General features: G+C 33.2%; 1 long non-coding RNA gene across 2 annotated transcripts in view; it reads left to right on the top strand.

Annotated features, from left to right (window-relative positions):
• LOC147361812 (uncharacterized) overlaps positions 1-16775 on the top strand; it is a 75233-nt gene that overhangs the window by 47725 nt on the left and 10733 nt on the right. For both annotated transcript variants that reach the window (XR_015137650.1, XR_015137649.1), the window contains exon 3: positions 4466-4633. This is a non-coding gene — a long non-coding RNA (uncharacterized LOC147361812). The remainder of the gene's footprint in view (positions 1-4465; positions 4634-16775) is intronic.

Genomic DNA, 16775 nt, shown 5'->3' with positions numbered 1-16775 from the left:
CTTGAGCTGCTGGGAGGCCATCGGTGAGTCTCAAGTTCAATTTACATAAAAAACAAAGAAGTTCATATTTCTGTAGCACTCAGCATAGCAGAGGAAATGATTTCACCTAGAATGAACTCTCTTTATTCCCATCATTGGTGAGGGGTTGTTTACATATAGTTTTAGAATACAAATATGAATAACAAAGAATAAATAATTTCACTTAGAGGAAAAAATAAAAGGTCAGTGTTTATTATATTCACATTCAATAGATGGGAAGAAAGTAAAAGAAGAAAGCTAGTCAATAAATCCAAAGCGTTTCTATCCATATTTAAGTGTAGTGATTCTGAGTGTCATAAGATGGATAATTTTAACCAGAAGGACTACATAAAAAGTTTTAAATTTCAGTAGGGGACTATTCAGGTTGACTCTAAATTGGTTCTGCAGGGGAAAATGAAGACGTGTTCAAACTTCTCTGATGACCTAGGAATACCTATCAGTGTGCATGAAAAACTGGGTATCTTACTTGGAGAGAATACATTCTAAAAAAGAAAATCGGGGAGGCAGATAAAAATTAGTAAGTAAATAGCTTAACCTGTAGGAAGACTGGCAGTGTGATTTTTTGGGAAACAGTGGTTGTCTCTAATTTGAGTTCATCTATGGTTCAAACTCTAGAGGACTTATATCCCAGATCCAATGAGGAACTACAATTAATTTTTTTAAATAAAATTTCTTTAAGGTATCTAAGTTCAGGAAGTACTAATCCTCTAAGCAAATAGTATAACTCAAATAGGGATTATGTATCTGACCCTGGTTTCTACAGAACACAAAACAATTCTGACCTCTCAACAGCTTCCATTCAACTTTGAAACTTCCCATCAATATTGAACCAATGTTTGTGAGATTCAGCAATATGCCATGAAAAAGTCAGCCATGCTGGAGGAAAATCAGTGGGGAATTTTCAAAAATTCATCCCTAATGCAATTATAAAGATAAAGGATCAAAGCATATCAATCATGGATCTGACCCAACATGCTGATTTGTTTTCTACATTTCTAACGCACTCACTTGCCACATATTTTGTTGTTGTTATGAATAAGATTGGGAAAGATGTCAAGAAATAAATTAGGAAGATTTTAAAATAAGAATGCACTCATATAAATTAATTTGATCAGTGACACTGAAATAAGAATTAATCATCTGTGTAGCAAACAAAAGCAAAAGGAATATAGAGCAATACACACTGACAGTGTATATCAAAACATATTTTAAAGTAGGCTGAAAAAGTCTTTAGAAATACACACTCTTGTCCCCCAGAGAAGCTTCTAAATATCCTGTCTTCTCAGACTATGAAATAAAGAAATTGAGAGTTGTAGCATAGATAATATCAAACACTCTTATAGGAAATCGTGCAGTTTACTGTAAGCTGTTTATTGTAGTAAGCTGTTTATTATTTATATAAATCTAGTAACTGCACCGTTATTCTATGTATGATATGTTTTCATTTGTTATTTTTGCACTATGTATTTGTCAATGTTTAATACATGCTCAAAAACATTTCCAAAATATGTATTTAAAAATAATTGAAAATATTTGATATATTGTGTGCACCATAACAAACACCAAATGACCAAATTTTCAGTTTTACTTTTTTAGTTTCTGAAGTATTTTATGGTTTGTTGTGTTTCAGCAGTTAATGGGCATTATTAATGTTTCCAAAAATAAAGCAGGGTTAGGTATACTCATTATTATATAACAAATGACATTTTTGCTTGCTAAGAAAATTTTTCATGGCCTAGAAATAATTTATTAACAGTGATTCAAATAAACTTCAGCATACCATATTCTGTCAGGTTTCTATGCCCCATTTTATGTTCTAGTCCTTAAAAATCAGTTCAGTTCAGTTCAGTCGCTCAGTCGTGTTTGACTCTGTAACCCCATGAATCACAGCACACTAGGCTTCCCTGTCCATCACCAACTCCCAGAGTTCATGCAAACTTATGTCCATCGAGTTGGTGATGCCATCCAGCCATCTCATCCTCTGTTGTCCCCTTTTCCTCCTGCCCCCAATCTCTCCCAGCATCAGAGTCTCTTCCAATGAGTCAACTCTTTGCATGAGGTGGCCAAAGTATTGGAGTTTCAGCCTCAGCATCTGTCCTTCCAATGAACACCCAGGATTGGTCTCCTTTAGGATGGACTGGTTGGATCTCCTTGCAGTCCAAGGGACTCGCAAGAGTCTTCTCCAGCACCACAGTTTAAAAGCATCAATTCTTTGGTGCTCAGCTTTCTTTATTGTCCAACTCTCACATCCATACATGACCACTGGAAAAACCATAGCCTTGACTAGACGGACCTTTGTTGCCAAAGTAATGTCTCTGCTTTTGAATATGCTTTCTAGGTTTATCATAACTTTCCTTCCAAGGAGCAAGCGTTTTTTAATTTCATGGCTGCAGTCACCATCTGCAGTGATTTTGGAGCCCCAAAAAATAAAGTCTGACACTGTTTCCACTGTTTCCCCACCTCTTTCCCATGAAGTGATGGGACCAGATGCCATGATCTTAGTTTTATGAATGTTGAGCTTTAAGTCAACTTTTTCGCTCTCCTCTTCACGTTCTTCAAGAGGCTTTTGAGTTCCTCTTCACTTTCTGCCATAAGCGCGGTGTCATCTGCATATCTGAGGTTATTTATATTTCTCCTGACAATCTTGATTCCAGTTTGTGCTTCTTCCAGTCCAGCATTTCTCATGATGTACTCTGAATATAAGTTAAATAAGCAGGGTGACAATATACAGCCTTGACGTACTCCTTTTCCTATTTGGAACCAGTCTGTTAGTCCATGTCCAGTTCTAACTTTTGCTTCCTGACCTGCATATAGGTTTCTCAAGAGGCAGGTCAGGTGGTCTGGTATTTCCATCTCTTTCAGAATTTTCCACAGTTTATGGTTAGCCACACAGTCAAAGGATTTGGCATAGTCAATAAAGCAAAAATAGTTTTTTTCCTGGAACTCTTGCTTTTTCTATGATCCAGTGGATGTTGGCAATTTGATCTCTGGTTCCTCTGCCTTTTCTAAAACCAGCTTGAACAAAGTTCACAGTTCACGTATTGCTGAAGCCTGGCTTGGAGAATTTTAAGCATTACTTTACTAGTGTGTGAGATGAGTGCAATTGTGCAGTAGTCTAAGCATTCTTTGGCATTGCCTTTCTTTGGGATTAGAATGAAAACTGACCTTTTCCAGTCCTGTGACCACTGCTGAGTTGAGTCCTTAAAAATGCTTGCTAAATATGTAACATACATATGTGTACACATACATAGATAAATGTTTTAGAGCAAAGTGTATTTGGTGACTGTTGACATGTCATCTGTACATATTATGAGTCATCAATGAGATGCATGGTGTTTTTCTCCAGGAAATAAAATCTGTGGGGTTTTAACACAAAAATTGGATAAGTCTTTTCATACCACATATTCAGTGAATCATAAAATAGTTTGGTTTCCAAATATCACAGTGAAAATTTGGTAATTGTTTAATAGAGTATTTAAAGAAATCAAGATATAACTGAGGAATATAGTCATGTTAATCCATTCAGAAGAGATTTTTCATAAAAATTTTAAAAGTTGAATTTTAACAAGTTAATTTCTGGTACATGTTTAACTTAGGTCTAAGGGAAGCCTGTGGTCTAGGCATGAGCCAATTCCTCTTCCTTGGGTTAAGGCAGTGAGGAAAACTACTAAACACATGCAAAAGTTTAATCCTCTCAGGCATTGTCTCTTCTGTTTTGCTTGCTTCTGGTTATTTATGCATTCTGAGCCTGAATAATTTCACTCTCCTATTTCTTTTCCCTTTGACCTTTGTTTATAACCTGATTTCTTTCCCATACTCTTTATCTTGTGTTCTTCAGTTACATTGATTGCCCTCTGGATACTGAATCTGATTTCTGTGTTCTTAATGATTTGAGACCGATTTTTTCACTTTATACCTTATTTTTGAGCAACCATCATATACAATTAGAAAAGGGATTAAAAAAAAAAAAAAAGAACCTGTAAGATGAATAGCTTTTATTTTGCCTTTTAAGAATGTATTTGTTTCAGTTAATGATGGTTTATGACATGCTTAATTTTGATGATGTCAATGACCCTTAAAGTGTATATAGATCTCAAAGCCTCTTATCAGTTTGATAGTCCAGAAATGTCTTCAAGGACCTGTGAGACATCCTTTGAATTACAACATCAAAGGAACTTGTACTCCTACTTCCTGGTCTCTGTAAGAGGGTTGGAATCTAATTTCAGTAAGTTCCAATTAACAAGCAGAGATGGCCTAATCACATTAGATGAACTGAGGACCTAAATAAAGCCCTCTAGTATTTTTCACAAGGTCACTTTTGCACTTGAAAACCCACTCACCTTTTGTTTCTGTGATGTTCAGCTTAATCTTTCTCCCCAGTAACCTTGCCAACCTAACTCTGTCTTTTGCAAATTTTCTTTGACAGCTGTGGTGTCACACCTCAGATAGGATAGGTTTCATCACTGAACCTCAGGCCTCTCACCCAAGGCTCCTGGTGCTCAACTTTAAAGCCTCTATCCTCACTCCTGACTGATAGATCAGGGAACCATTGATTTCTGATTCAGTACTTCAGACATCTGACCCCTGAAGCATGGTAAGTAACTGACTTTAATTCTAATCATATTTTTGATGGTAATGAGATTTTATTTGATTGAACTTTGGTTTTATGGTACTTAGAGTACTTGTCGTGTGCTGAGAGATTTTTTTTTTAATATTTATTGATTAATTTGGCTGCACCAGATCTTAGTTGCAGCATGTGGGATCTTTGATCATTATTGCAGTATGTGGGATTTTTAGCTGTGGCACGTGGAATTCTAGATGTGGCATGCGAGATCTTTAGTTGTGATATGTGGGATCTAGTTCCCTGACCAGGGTTCAAATCTGGGCCCCCTGCATTGGAGAGCTCAGAGTATTAGCCACTGGAAGACCAGCGAAGTCCCCATGTGCTGAGATTGTGTTTGACTTTTGGTCGGTTAGTTGGTGTGTCTCTCCCCCATGGGAATTTCTTATTCTTCTAATTCTCCTCCTTTAAAGACTCCTGTTGACTCTATGATCTGATGTTTTTCCTGCCTCTGGATGGAATTACTAAATTAACTTATAATTTCTGGTTAAAGGAACTCTATTACAATAGGCTTAGAGAAATAAATATTACTGAACTTCTCAGATTAAACACACACACACACACTGAGCTTTGCATGATACAGATATAATGTATATTCTTATAAAATTAATCCAAATGTTTAAAAAATCAAGTCCACATAAAAATAAAAACAGTGGTTTTCTGACTTATCATGATTAAATGTAATAAAAGCATACTTTTAAAATTTTACTTGGGTTTATGATCAAACAGATATCTACTAGATATTTAAGACTATAAATCTTATTCTGAACATTTATTTTGAATAACTGTATTTCAACCATAATTATATCTTCTACTTCTGCTTAAAAATACTTTCCAAAATATTTTTGTAAAGGAAAATATTAGAATTATGCTAAATTAAATAATATTAATGAAATATCTAGGTAATTTCTAAAATAATCTACTAAAACCTTTGTTAGGCAGTAGTTTAAGTTCGTATCAGTTTAGTTCAGTTGCTCAGTCATATCCAACTCTTTGCAACCCCATGGACTGCAACACGCCAGGCCTCCCTGTCCATCACCAACTCCTGGAGCTTAATCAAACTCATGTCCATCAAGTTGGTGATGCCATCCAACCATTTCATCCTCTGTTGTCCCCTTCTTCTCCCACCTTCAGTCTTTCCCAGCATTAGGGTTTTTTTTCAAATGAGTCAGTTCTTCACATCAGGTGGGCAAAGTATTGGAGCTTCAGCTTCAGCATCAGTCCTTCCAGTGAATATTCACAACTGATTTCCTTTAAGATTGACTGGATGGATGTCCTTGAAGTCCTTGGGATTCTCAAGAGTCTTCTTCAACACCACAGTTCAAAAGCATTAATTCTTCAGCACTCAGCTTTCTTTTACAGTCCAACTCTCACATCCATACATGGCTACTGGAAAAACCATAGCTTTGACTAGATGGACCTTTGTTGGACAAAACGTCTCTGCTTTTTAATATGCTGTCTAGGTTGGTCATAGATTTTCTTCCAAAGAGCATACATCTTTTGTATAATTTTTTCTTATATTTTTGTTACTTAGAGGCTAAAAACGTTGGGTCTGTTATTAAATATATTATTGCTGTCATATGGAGAAAGTACACCATAAGAACGCATATACCTATAAAAAATTGTGAGACGGTATATTCATAAACTTGTCTGCTATAGAATTCTGATATAAGACTGTTCACAACAATCTATTTCCTTGTTTGCTCCGTAACCTACTAGGGGTTAAAAAGTATAATCCACATATCTAAATGAATCTACCAGAAACAATTAGGGTAAAGCAAAACAATTTTGTATGCAAAGTATATTAAGACTGGAGGATGTGTTTTTGTTTAAAAATAAAAAAGTGTGTAAGTTATGCTGGGTGTATTTTAAGGGGAAAAAAGTAATATCATTGTAAATTAAAGTGACTGGTTGCTCTTGAGTGAGAAGAAAATGTATGATAAAATCTGAATGGTAAGAATATTTGTAGGTTTGCAGAATAATTTTGTGTTGTCAGAGCTAGTTAATACTGGGTTAATTTGTTTTTTACTTTTTTAATGACTTTTAGTATCAATGATGTCCTGATGCGAAACTAGAGTTTTGTGTTCTCTCTGTTAAATGCCAAAAGTTTCCTAGATTATTGGTTTGTTCCTAATACAATTGTAAAAGGTTTTATTTTCCTTATAAGTAACTTTCCTAGAAAGTAAAGTTTCTGTGTTTTATTGAATAACTTCTTATATTTCATGTTGACTTGAATATGTATTGATTATTTAAGTGAGCCAATTCTTCTCACATTTAAAAGAGCTATAAATTTTGTTTTTTCAATCATGTTACCACCCATATTGCCTTTTAAACTCCTCTGATACTTTGGTTAAATAGGTAACCAAGTAATGTTTTGGTGACTCATGATCAGATTACAAGTGCCCAAATATCCTGAATTTTTAAAAACTTCTGATATTTTGCCATCTCAAAATAGAATTCCAAGTGAAATTTGCTTGATCTCAAATTGACTTTGGAACTTTCCAGAGGATCCCTGGAAATTCACAAAAATTTTTCTTTTGCCTTTTAAAAAGAGAAATACTAAAAATAATTAGGATTATTTGATATGTTGTCCAATAAGAAGAGATGCCTAACCCTCCCTAGGTTATTTGTATGGGTAAAGCATCATCAATATAAATATTTCAGAAACTTTAAAGTTTCTAGAAAATTTTCAGTTTCTATACAGCCCAAGATATATTCTGATTCTGCTTTGCTGGTATTAAATAAGAGTAAAACATAGTTATATTTCAGTGGAAAATTTTGAACATTCCTATCCTCTAGCCTCTGTGGGAGGTGAGAAACCAACTTTGATAAGTGTCAGTGAGTAAACACAGATGCCTAATTACACTGATCAACTTCCACTAGCTTGTTCTCTAGTACTTTTCCACTAGCTCATCCCGGTGCTTAAAACCGTCCTGCCTGTGGTTTCAATACAGTTGAATCAATCTGTCTCCCATAGAGAGAATTCAATAGTTTTTAACAAAAACTTTCTTGTCTATTTAGCTTTGTCTGGTGTAATTGGTCTTTAACAAAACCTTGACACAAATATAGTAGAGTTAATACATATTGAATTTCCTTTCTCTTTGCTACATGCTTTACAAATATTATCTAACTTACTTCTCATAGTCAACTTCAAGAGATGTACTCAATTCATTTGGAAGCTGAGGAAACTGAGGTTTAGATTCACTAAATATACTAAGTCACTCAGCTAAACTTGAGGACTCCCCCTCAACATCCAATCCCTTCTTGGCTGGGAGGATCTTATACACAGTTTTGTATTTATGGTTCTACGGCTTCCTTTTAAAAAGAGAACCTCCCAGATTATGTGAAGCCATCATAGAATCTGAATGTGCCCCTATATGGTTAACATATGTTAAATTCATAATTTAAACATGGGAATGGCTGGTCTCAATGCCTGTATGCTTTTTTTGTCAGGTGTGGCTCTTTTCGTGTTCCTTTTCTTGTTTTAGTGAAAGAATTAAAATGACAGACCAGGAAAGCTCATGCAAGCAGGATTTATTAAACAAGTAACATGAAAATATACCCTTGAGATGTGAGAGGGGACCCAGCCCATTTTAGTTTTTTTCTCTTTATATCCTTTGTTCCTCACCCAAGCAGTCTGCAGAGACTGATACATTCTGTTCCATGTCAAACAGGGCTTGTATTTGAGACCAACCAGGGAAGGGGTCATGTTAAGAATGTTTTCTCCCCACCAAATTTTTTTTACTCCAGGCTGTAGATTTTCCCTTTTTTGTTTTGTGCAAACTGTTTCATTCCTTTGTCTGCCTTTTAGCTGCCATTTTTTAGTGGCCATTTTGGACTTTTTTTTTTTTTCTTTACTCTAACTACCTAACACTTTCACTACAATTATTTTCAGTTTTGTTTTGGAGTACTAGTGTTTAGTAAAATTATCTCAGAGACAACTTTGCAAAACTAAGGGCAGGCTTGTGGGAGAAACTGAGTTCTGGGACTTCCACTGCAATTAACTATCAGACCAGCCCTGCCTATCTCCCACTCTTCATCTATTTATCTGTCATATGAATCAAACTTATTTTGAAGAAATGATAGAAATAATTCTTGTCCAAAATGGTTTGGAAGTAGTGGCAATGTCAGTCTTCTAGGACATTTTTTATTGAGTATATGATGATATAAGTTAGCAACTGTAGCAAATTAATTATACAAAATTTATTCAATATATTTTGAACTGAAAAGGCCTAAGAAATTATCTAGTCTAATATCTTCCTTTTAAAGACACAAGAAATGAGTCACAGAAAAGAAAGTAATTGACCTAAGGTCAAAGACTGGTTCAGCATAGAACTGTAATGATTAAACTCTTACCATGAAGAAAATGGCAACCCACTCCAGTACTCTTGCCTGGAAAATCCCATGGACGGAGGAGCCTTGTAGGCTACAGTCCATGGGGTTGAAAAGCGTCGGACACGACTGAGCAACTTCACTCTCTATGCATTATGTCACTAGCTTATTTTAAATATACTTTAAGAAAGCACCAAATGTAACTTGTCTTTGTATTGATGGTAGTCATGCTTTGAAGGTCATTGTTCACTACATGCTACTTGATTCATTTTATGAATGAGCACAAGAAGATATTTAACTTCAATCAAAATAAAAAACCAGTTCTGAGCAGCTTATTTATTTTCTCTTTTAAATAACATCAAATGTATAAGTGGTTGAATTCCCTACTTTGGCTAGCTTCTAGAACTATCACTAACAAATTTGTTATGGACTGAATACTTGTGTCTTACCCCAATTTCATTTGTAGAAACCCAAATCTCTAATGTGATGGTAGCTGGAGGTAGATACTGGGTAGTAATTAGGTGAGATTAAGTCATGAGGATAAGGCTCTCATGGTGGAACTAATGCCATTATAAGAAGAAGAGATATGAGATATACATTGATATACTTGATATACATTGTTGTTAAGAAATCACTATTAATTTGACCTGAAGCTAGACAGGCACCATGCTCCATGAAGATTTTTGGGTAGTTGTATCTCTATCTCACTTGTATACAAATATTTCTCTAGTTTCTAATGTAGTGTCTTGTACATTATGGGCCTCTAACAAATAATGAATGCATGCAGGCATGAAGGCAAGGAGAATGCCAAAGTTCTAACAACTGTGACAAAACCCACAACTGATGCTTCTCAGATTAATGAAGAAAAAAAAAAAAAGAGAGAGAACATATTTTTAGTTCTTATGGTGTTTCAGACTCTGTATTGCATACCTTGTATAAACTATCATACTTAATATTATGTTGTCAGGCAATTTTAAGATGAAAAAATCGAGACTCAGAGGCCCCAAGCCCAAGTCTATATCTGTGGCTAGTTGAAGAGTCAGAATGTAGAAAATTGTATTCCCTTTTCACTATCATAAAGTATCATGTTTTGTAAGATATTATGTTTCATAATAAGATTATGGAGAAAGTGCTACAATAACCTAAAGCAGAAAGAGATGTTTTTTATATAGTGTAATACATGATGTAGCATTTAAATTACATATTGAAGTTTGGATAGAATTTGAACAATACATAGAAGAAAGAGACAAATATATTGAGCATATGAGCATGCTCGGAGAAGAGATTGTTTCATGGCTGTAACAATTTAGCTGTAATTAGAGTAGAGTAAGGATTCTTTCCATATCACTCTTAAGCTAAGTACTTAATTGGGATTTGTGAATTTTCAACATAATTGTGGAGATTAGCTGACAGTCTATTATACAGAATAATAATTCAGAAAAAAAGATCTAGAGCATAAATTCTCACTTTGAAATTCACATCAATGACTTGCTTGCTTGAAGGCATTACTTGCTTTTCATACATCTTAGTTTTCTTCTCTAAAGTTGAAGTTCTTTCTGGTTTGTTTATCACACAACTGATGTGCTAAATCATATAATCCTCAAAAATTCTATAGGACAATGCTTGCAAGTATTAAGTATTTCTTCTGTTTGTTATCAGTTACATTCAAAAATGTATTTTTTTATTTTATAAGTACTTCTATTTATAAATAGTCATATTTATAAAGGCCTTCCTTTCATGGAAGCCACGAAGAGTTTATTTTAAATTTCTTTCGCCTTAATATTTGTGGTATCTGATTGACTTGAAATTTTATATCTTTTCTAATTTCAGTGTTGAGCCTGCCACTCAGGTAGACCTCAATCAAAGGTCTTGTTCAATTCTGACTAACAAGCTACCCATTATCAGTTGAGTGATACACTATTTCTGTTATTATCTATTTTTATTCAGTCTCTTTGTTGGCCTTCATTTTAAGATATAAGAAAAGATCAAGGAATATAAGAATATATTTCTAATCCCCAGGGTAAATTTTACAACTCAAAGATGTGAAGTTAAAAACCAGAAACTGATGTATATTAAAACTGTGATTTTGAACTGCTCATGCCATAAAACATGTAAAAAACCAAAAATAAACTAGGACCAGTTTTCAGAGTCAGCACAGTACTGATCATCTTTAAAAGAGTAGCAAAGTCATTCACTACCTAGAAAATGCACATAAAAATATTTTAATTTTCCACTCCTTTACTAAAAATTAACACTTTAATAGATCTGGATTTGCCTAAAGTTTGTGTGTATATTCTCACACTCCTATTATCCTCTAAATAATTCTTTAATTCAAACCAAATTCCCCAATGCCTAGTTAGTATGTAGAGTAAGTCAGACATTGTGCTAGGTATAAAGTTATAAATCATATGAAATCAATCAGACTTTCAACTTAAATATAATCACACAAAAGAGAATTTAAGAAATGATGAATAAGGTATCCTGTCACAAGAACAAGACTATGGGAATACAAAGAAGATACATATCAAATTGTAAACAAAGCAAGCTTTTTAAATTAACATAAATCTTGGTTGGATTAAAAGCCTAATTGTATTAATATATGTATATACAAATTGCATCTAAAGAGAGGCATTAAATCTCACCCATCTGTCCAGTTGGCTTTCAGTATATGTCTCATTCAACTTAATGTTTTTTTTTTTTTTTTTAACCAGATCTTCTTTTTCATTTTTATCTAATGACTAGTGTTCTCTCTTTTTTTTTTTTTTTTTCTGTACAAGAGTGCATTTTTCAGCTATTTAATCACAGGTGATTTCCCTTAGAGCAAGACTAACACATGCTCTTAAAAAGTCAGATTTTCTTGTTTGTTTTTGTTTTTAAATAGCAGATAACAATCAGACAGAAGGTAAAGCCTGTGCAAAGGCAAATAGTTCTGATATATGACTATTTCTGAAACTTGAAGTAATTTGGTTTGAGTGAATGACTAAGAAAAGTAAGAACTTCTAGTTCATAGAGGGCCTTATTTAGAAATGAAAGTGTCTGAAATTTCCACTACCACTTGTGAAGAGTTACTCAATAATTTTAAGAAGGGACTCCATTATATATATATATGTGTGTGTATATATGTATACACACATACAATCTTTTAGTTGATATAACTGAAAAATTTAAAACACAGCTAAAGCAAAAGAAGCAGGACAAACTTAGCCCCATACATGGATAACATAAACACAACAATTGTGAAAGCTCCTAAAAATTAAAAACACTCCTTTGCTGATATCTGATACCCAAAGCATAATTAAGTGCCCCTTATTGTCTCAATGATGATTTTATATATGTGGCCACATTTTGTTTGCTGTTTATCAAGTTAAGTCTCTTGATCTGCAATAGTGTCCCTTTCACTCCTTTTACTCTCTACTATTGATTGTTGCAAAAGCCAGGTCCTTGTCTTTTAGAATGTCCTATATTTTATATTTGTACTTTTCTTTCATTTCTAGTGCCATTTAGATAGTTACTGTAACTTCTCAGTTTTACGTTAATAGAAGTTAACTCTAAAGACTTGGCAAGGTGAGAGTCTACATTTCAATAATTTGAAATTAGATTGTACATTTCAATAATTTGAAGTTAGTTTAATAACTTGAATTTATTCATATACAAGGTAATTTCATCTTTTATATGCTAGTAACTGAGAAAAAGCAAAACAAGAGTTTATAAACTACAACTGCTTATAAACCAGTCTGTGGAACAACAAGATGTGTTCTCTCTTGTTTTGTGTGTACTTTTATTTCTTGTTCTTTAGCAAACTGATGAGCCGAAAACTAATCAGGGATAACAGTCTCCCCTAAACCAAATTAATGCAGATATTAGGTAAAACAAGTTAAATGATCTGTAGGTGTTTCTTAAACTTATGATTTTGGCTGTAAAAATGCATATTCTGTTCAACTTTGGGTAATGGCTACTGGTATCCATCTGTTAGCCTTTCCACTAAACTGGATAAAAACATTTTCTTCACAATAATTCCTGTCTTTCCTTTGGGTTGAACCACATTCCCAGAGGGGCTAAATTGACTATGAGGCTACTGTTTCTACTTGACATGCCATCTGCTGGATGACATCTCAGGATGATCACTGGGAATTAATGTTTAAGCAACTGTATCAGACAGCAGAGGAAGGCAAGGATATTTACACAAGCAAAAACAACCTAGGTAACATTTGGAAACTTCCTCATAGCCAGAATTTTTTGTTTATTTATTTGTTTACAATTGAATTAAATCCACCTAAATGAATTAATCCCATAGATTAGTTTGCCAAATTTTGATAACTAACAAGTCTTTTTTTGCTAATTGAAAATGTGGTTGAACTACCTTTACCGAAATGTCTATACAGTTATTTATTATACATGTTCATTTCTTGGACATGTAAATATATGTTGATCCCCATCTCCCAATTTATCCCCCCTCTATATGTTTGTTTATTACATCTGTGACTCTATTTCTGTTGTGTAAATAAGTTTATTTGTACCATATTTTTAGATAGCACATATAAGTGATTTCATACGATATTTATCTTTCTCTGTCTGACTACTTTCACTCAGTATGACAATCTCTAGGTCTATCCATGTTTCTACAAATGACATTATTTTATTCCTTTTTATGACTAATATCCCCTTGTAATTATGTACCACATCCTCTTTATGCATTCATCCAGCGATAAACATTTAGGTTACTTCCATGTCCTAGCTATTGTAAACAGTGCTGCAATGAACACTGGGGTGTATCTATATTTTCAAATTATCATTTTCTCCAGATATATGCCCAGGAGTAGCATTGCTGGATCATATGCTAGCTCTGTTTTTAGTTTTTAAGGAAATCTCCATACTGTTCTCCATGATAGTACCAATTTACATTCCTACTGACAGCATAGGGGAAATCTCTTTTCTCCACACCCTCTCTAGCATTTATTGTTTGAGATTTTTTGATGCTGATCATTCTCACCTATGTAAGGTGATACATCATTGTGGTTTTGATTTATATTTCTCTAATAATGAATAATGTTGAGAATATTTTCATGTGCTTTTTGGCCATCTCTACGTCTTCTTTGGAGAAATGTCTGTTTTTGTCTTCTTCGCGTTTTTTGATTGGGTTCTTCGTTCTTTTGATATTGAGCTGCATGAGCTTTTTGTGTATTTTGGAAATTAATTCCTTGTTGGTCACTGCATTTGCGAATGTTTTCTCCCATTCTGTGGGTTGTTTTTCATTTGTTTATGGTTTCCTTTGCTGTGCAAAAGCTTTTAAGTTTAATTAGATCCCATTTGCTATTTTTTTTTTAATTTTCATTACTCTAGGAGGTGGATCAAAATTTTTTGCTATGATTTATGTTCTGCCTATGTTTTCCTATAAGAGATTTATACTATTTGGGCTTATATTTAGATCTTTAATCCATTTAAGCTTATGTGTGGTATTAGGAAGTGCTCTAATTTCACTCTTTTACATGTAATTATCTAGTATTCTGTCTGGATCTGGAAATGTGTCGCTTTAAGAGATAGTTCAGTGAATTTCAATGTTAAATCTTTCATTTATGAATGTCTAAGTTCTAAATTCGTTAGTACATTTACACAGGACAGCCTGAATTGTTGGGTGTGTGTTCTGGAGTATAAAAGCAGGACTGTTAAAGTAACTGAAATTATTCTTTTCAGTTTGGTTCTAAGGCTTGCCTTCTTGGTGTCATTTTTTTCCTACAAAATTCAATCTAGTTGTATATCCTGTAAAGTTAAGTTTGGTGACTAGCTGTTGGAAATGTTTGTCATATATGTATATGTGAATATGAGAAATTTAGTTTTAAGGTCAAATGTTACATAGTGACAATGGAGGAATTAATCTAAACCTCATGGGACATCTTATAATGTTATATAATTAAAATTTAAAATATGTAGATTAATATCTTTAAAACAAGGGGTACAATTTTTGGTCAAGATTACATCCTATATAAATTGGGACAGTTTTGATTCTAAAATATTAGTTTAACCTTTTGAAAACTTTGGAATAATAAGGCATGAAAATTTATCTTTTAATGAAAAACCTTGTATAATTTCTTGGTTATTAAATTGTAAAGTAAGTTTCTCTCAGACAAGAGTGGTGTATTGAAAATATTTCCCAAGGAAGAAAAACAAAACTGACTAGTCTTTTTGCAAGGTGCAGATAAGGGAAAGCATTAATCTAACCAGGAAATTTGTATACTATTACCAAAACATATTGATTATTTCATGATTAGGATAGCTGATTAAAATCCATTTATAAATTCAAACGGTCCCTAGAAGAGTGTTCTGTATCTTGCCCTACTTTATAGTTTTCCTGAATTGTAATTATAGATAAGGCAAATACTGTTCATCTTTTGAGTCTCTCAGATAAAAATTTCTCCATCAATAATTTTTAAAGTTTGGATTAACTTGATTAACATGACATTGTGGTGCTTTCTGTAACACAAAGTCTCAAAGTCTTGATTTAAATGGATTCCAAGTAGCCACTGTGTACATGCAAAAGTCCATAGAAGTTGATGAAATAAAATTCTGAGAAAAATATTTTAACTCTTTTATAGAGGCAGAAGGTTGTATTATAATAAATCCTCTGGATTCATAAAAATCAGTTTGAGTAGCTGCCTATAAAGTCTCAATAGTGGTAAAATTAGTAAGGGCTGTTTGTTTTACATGGTAGTCATATAAGGATTTATTTCTACCATTTAAATTATGATTTAATATTAATAAAGTATATCAAATGATAAATACTTATTTAGAGACATTTTTCATGTACAGTATTCCTTAGACTTGAATGTACAAATAAATCAACTGTATTAAATACTCAAATTCCTAGACCACACTACCAGAGAATCTGATTAGATATTTGTGAAGTGGCACCTGAATATGTACATTTTAACAAACATTTTTGAACTCCAAATTGAAATTTATAATACTCAGCTGTCTAGGTTGTTGGAAGATTTGAGGGACTGGATCAGACATTTTCATTCACTTGAAAATCATTACTATATAACTTATATTTTTAAAAAACTGAGTATCAAGTTTATATTCTTAAACCATTTCTAAACTATCTCAGTAACATAATACTGAAAAGGTTAAGAGCTTGAAATCTAAAGATATTTCCAACGGTAGTAAGAATACTATCTAAACTTGCTGTAGTTTGATGTTTTACAAGATTTTTACCTTCCTTAGAATAATAAAGTTTTTATATTTCTGGTAAGACTGATTAAGGAAAAATGAGAGAGGAGAAGTCACAAGTTGCCAAATTCATAAATAAGATGCAAGATGTCACTAGAGTTTAAGATAGTCCACCGAATGTTCAAACTAATTACACTTTATGTAATAAAGAACTTTATCTAGACTATACAAGTAACAGGTAAAACCTATTCACAATTTTCAAAACAAAAGAAAAAAGAGCAAAATTATAAGTGCATTTCACCAGTGGTATCAAAATTGTCAAGAAATATAAGAAATGCTGTTTAAATTCATGTCATAAGAAAAATGCAAATTGTAACCACAATTAGATACTATTCTACACTTAGTAATGACTGAAATTAGAAACTGACAATATAATGATGTAGAGAAATGAGCATTCTCATACACTGATGACAGAAGCATAAAAATGCTATAATCACATTGGAAAAAGTATTTGGCAGGATCTAAAAAATTAAGCACACTCATTCTTTGTAAGCCAGGAATTTTTTTCCTAAGGAAAATATACTACATAAAAAGAAAGTGATTGAATATATGCAAAAGA

The sequence above is a fragment of the Bos grunniens genome, chromosome 12, assembly GCF_055505025.1.
Source record: "Bos grunniens cultivar Pamir isolate PY7600 chromosome 12, Bosgru_T2T1.0, whole genome shotgun sequence".
Taxonomy (NCBI): domain Eukaryota; kingdom Metazoa; phylum Chordata; class Mammalia; order Artiodactyla; family Bovidae; genus Bos; species Bos grunniens.
Note: the sequence above shows the minus strand (reverse complement) of the source record. Positions and strands in the feature narration are given on the sequence as shown.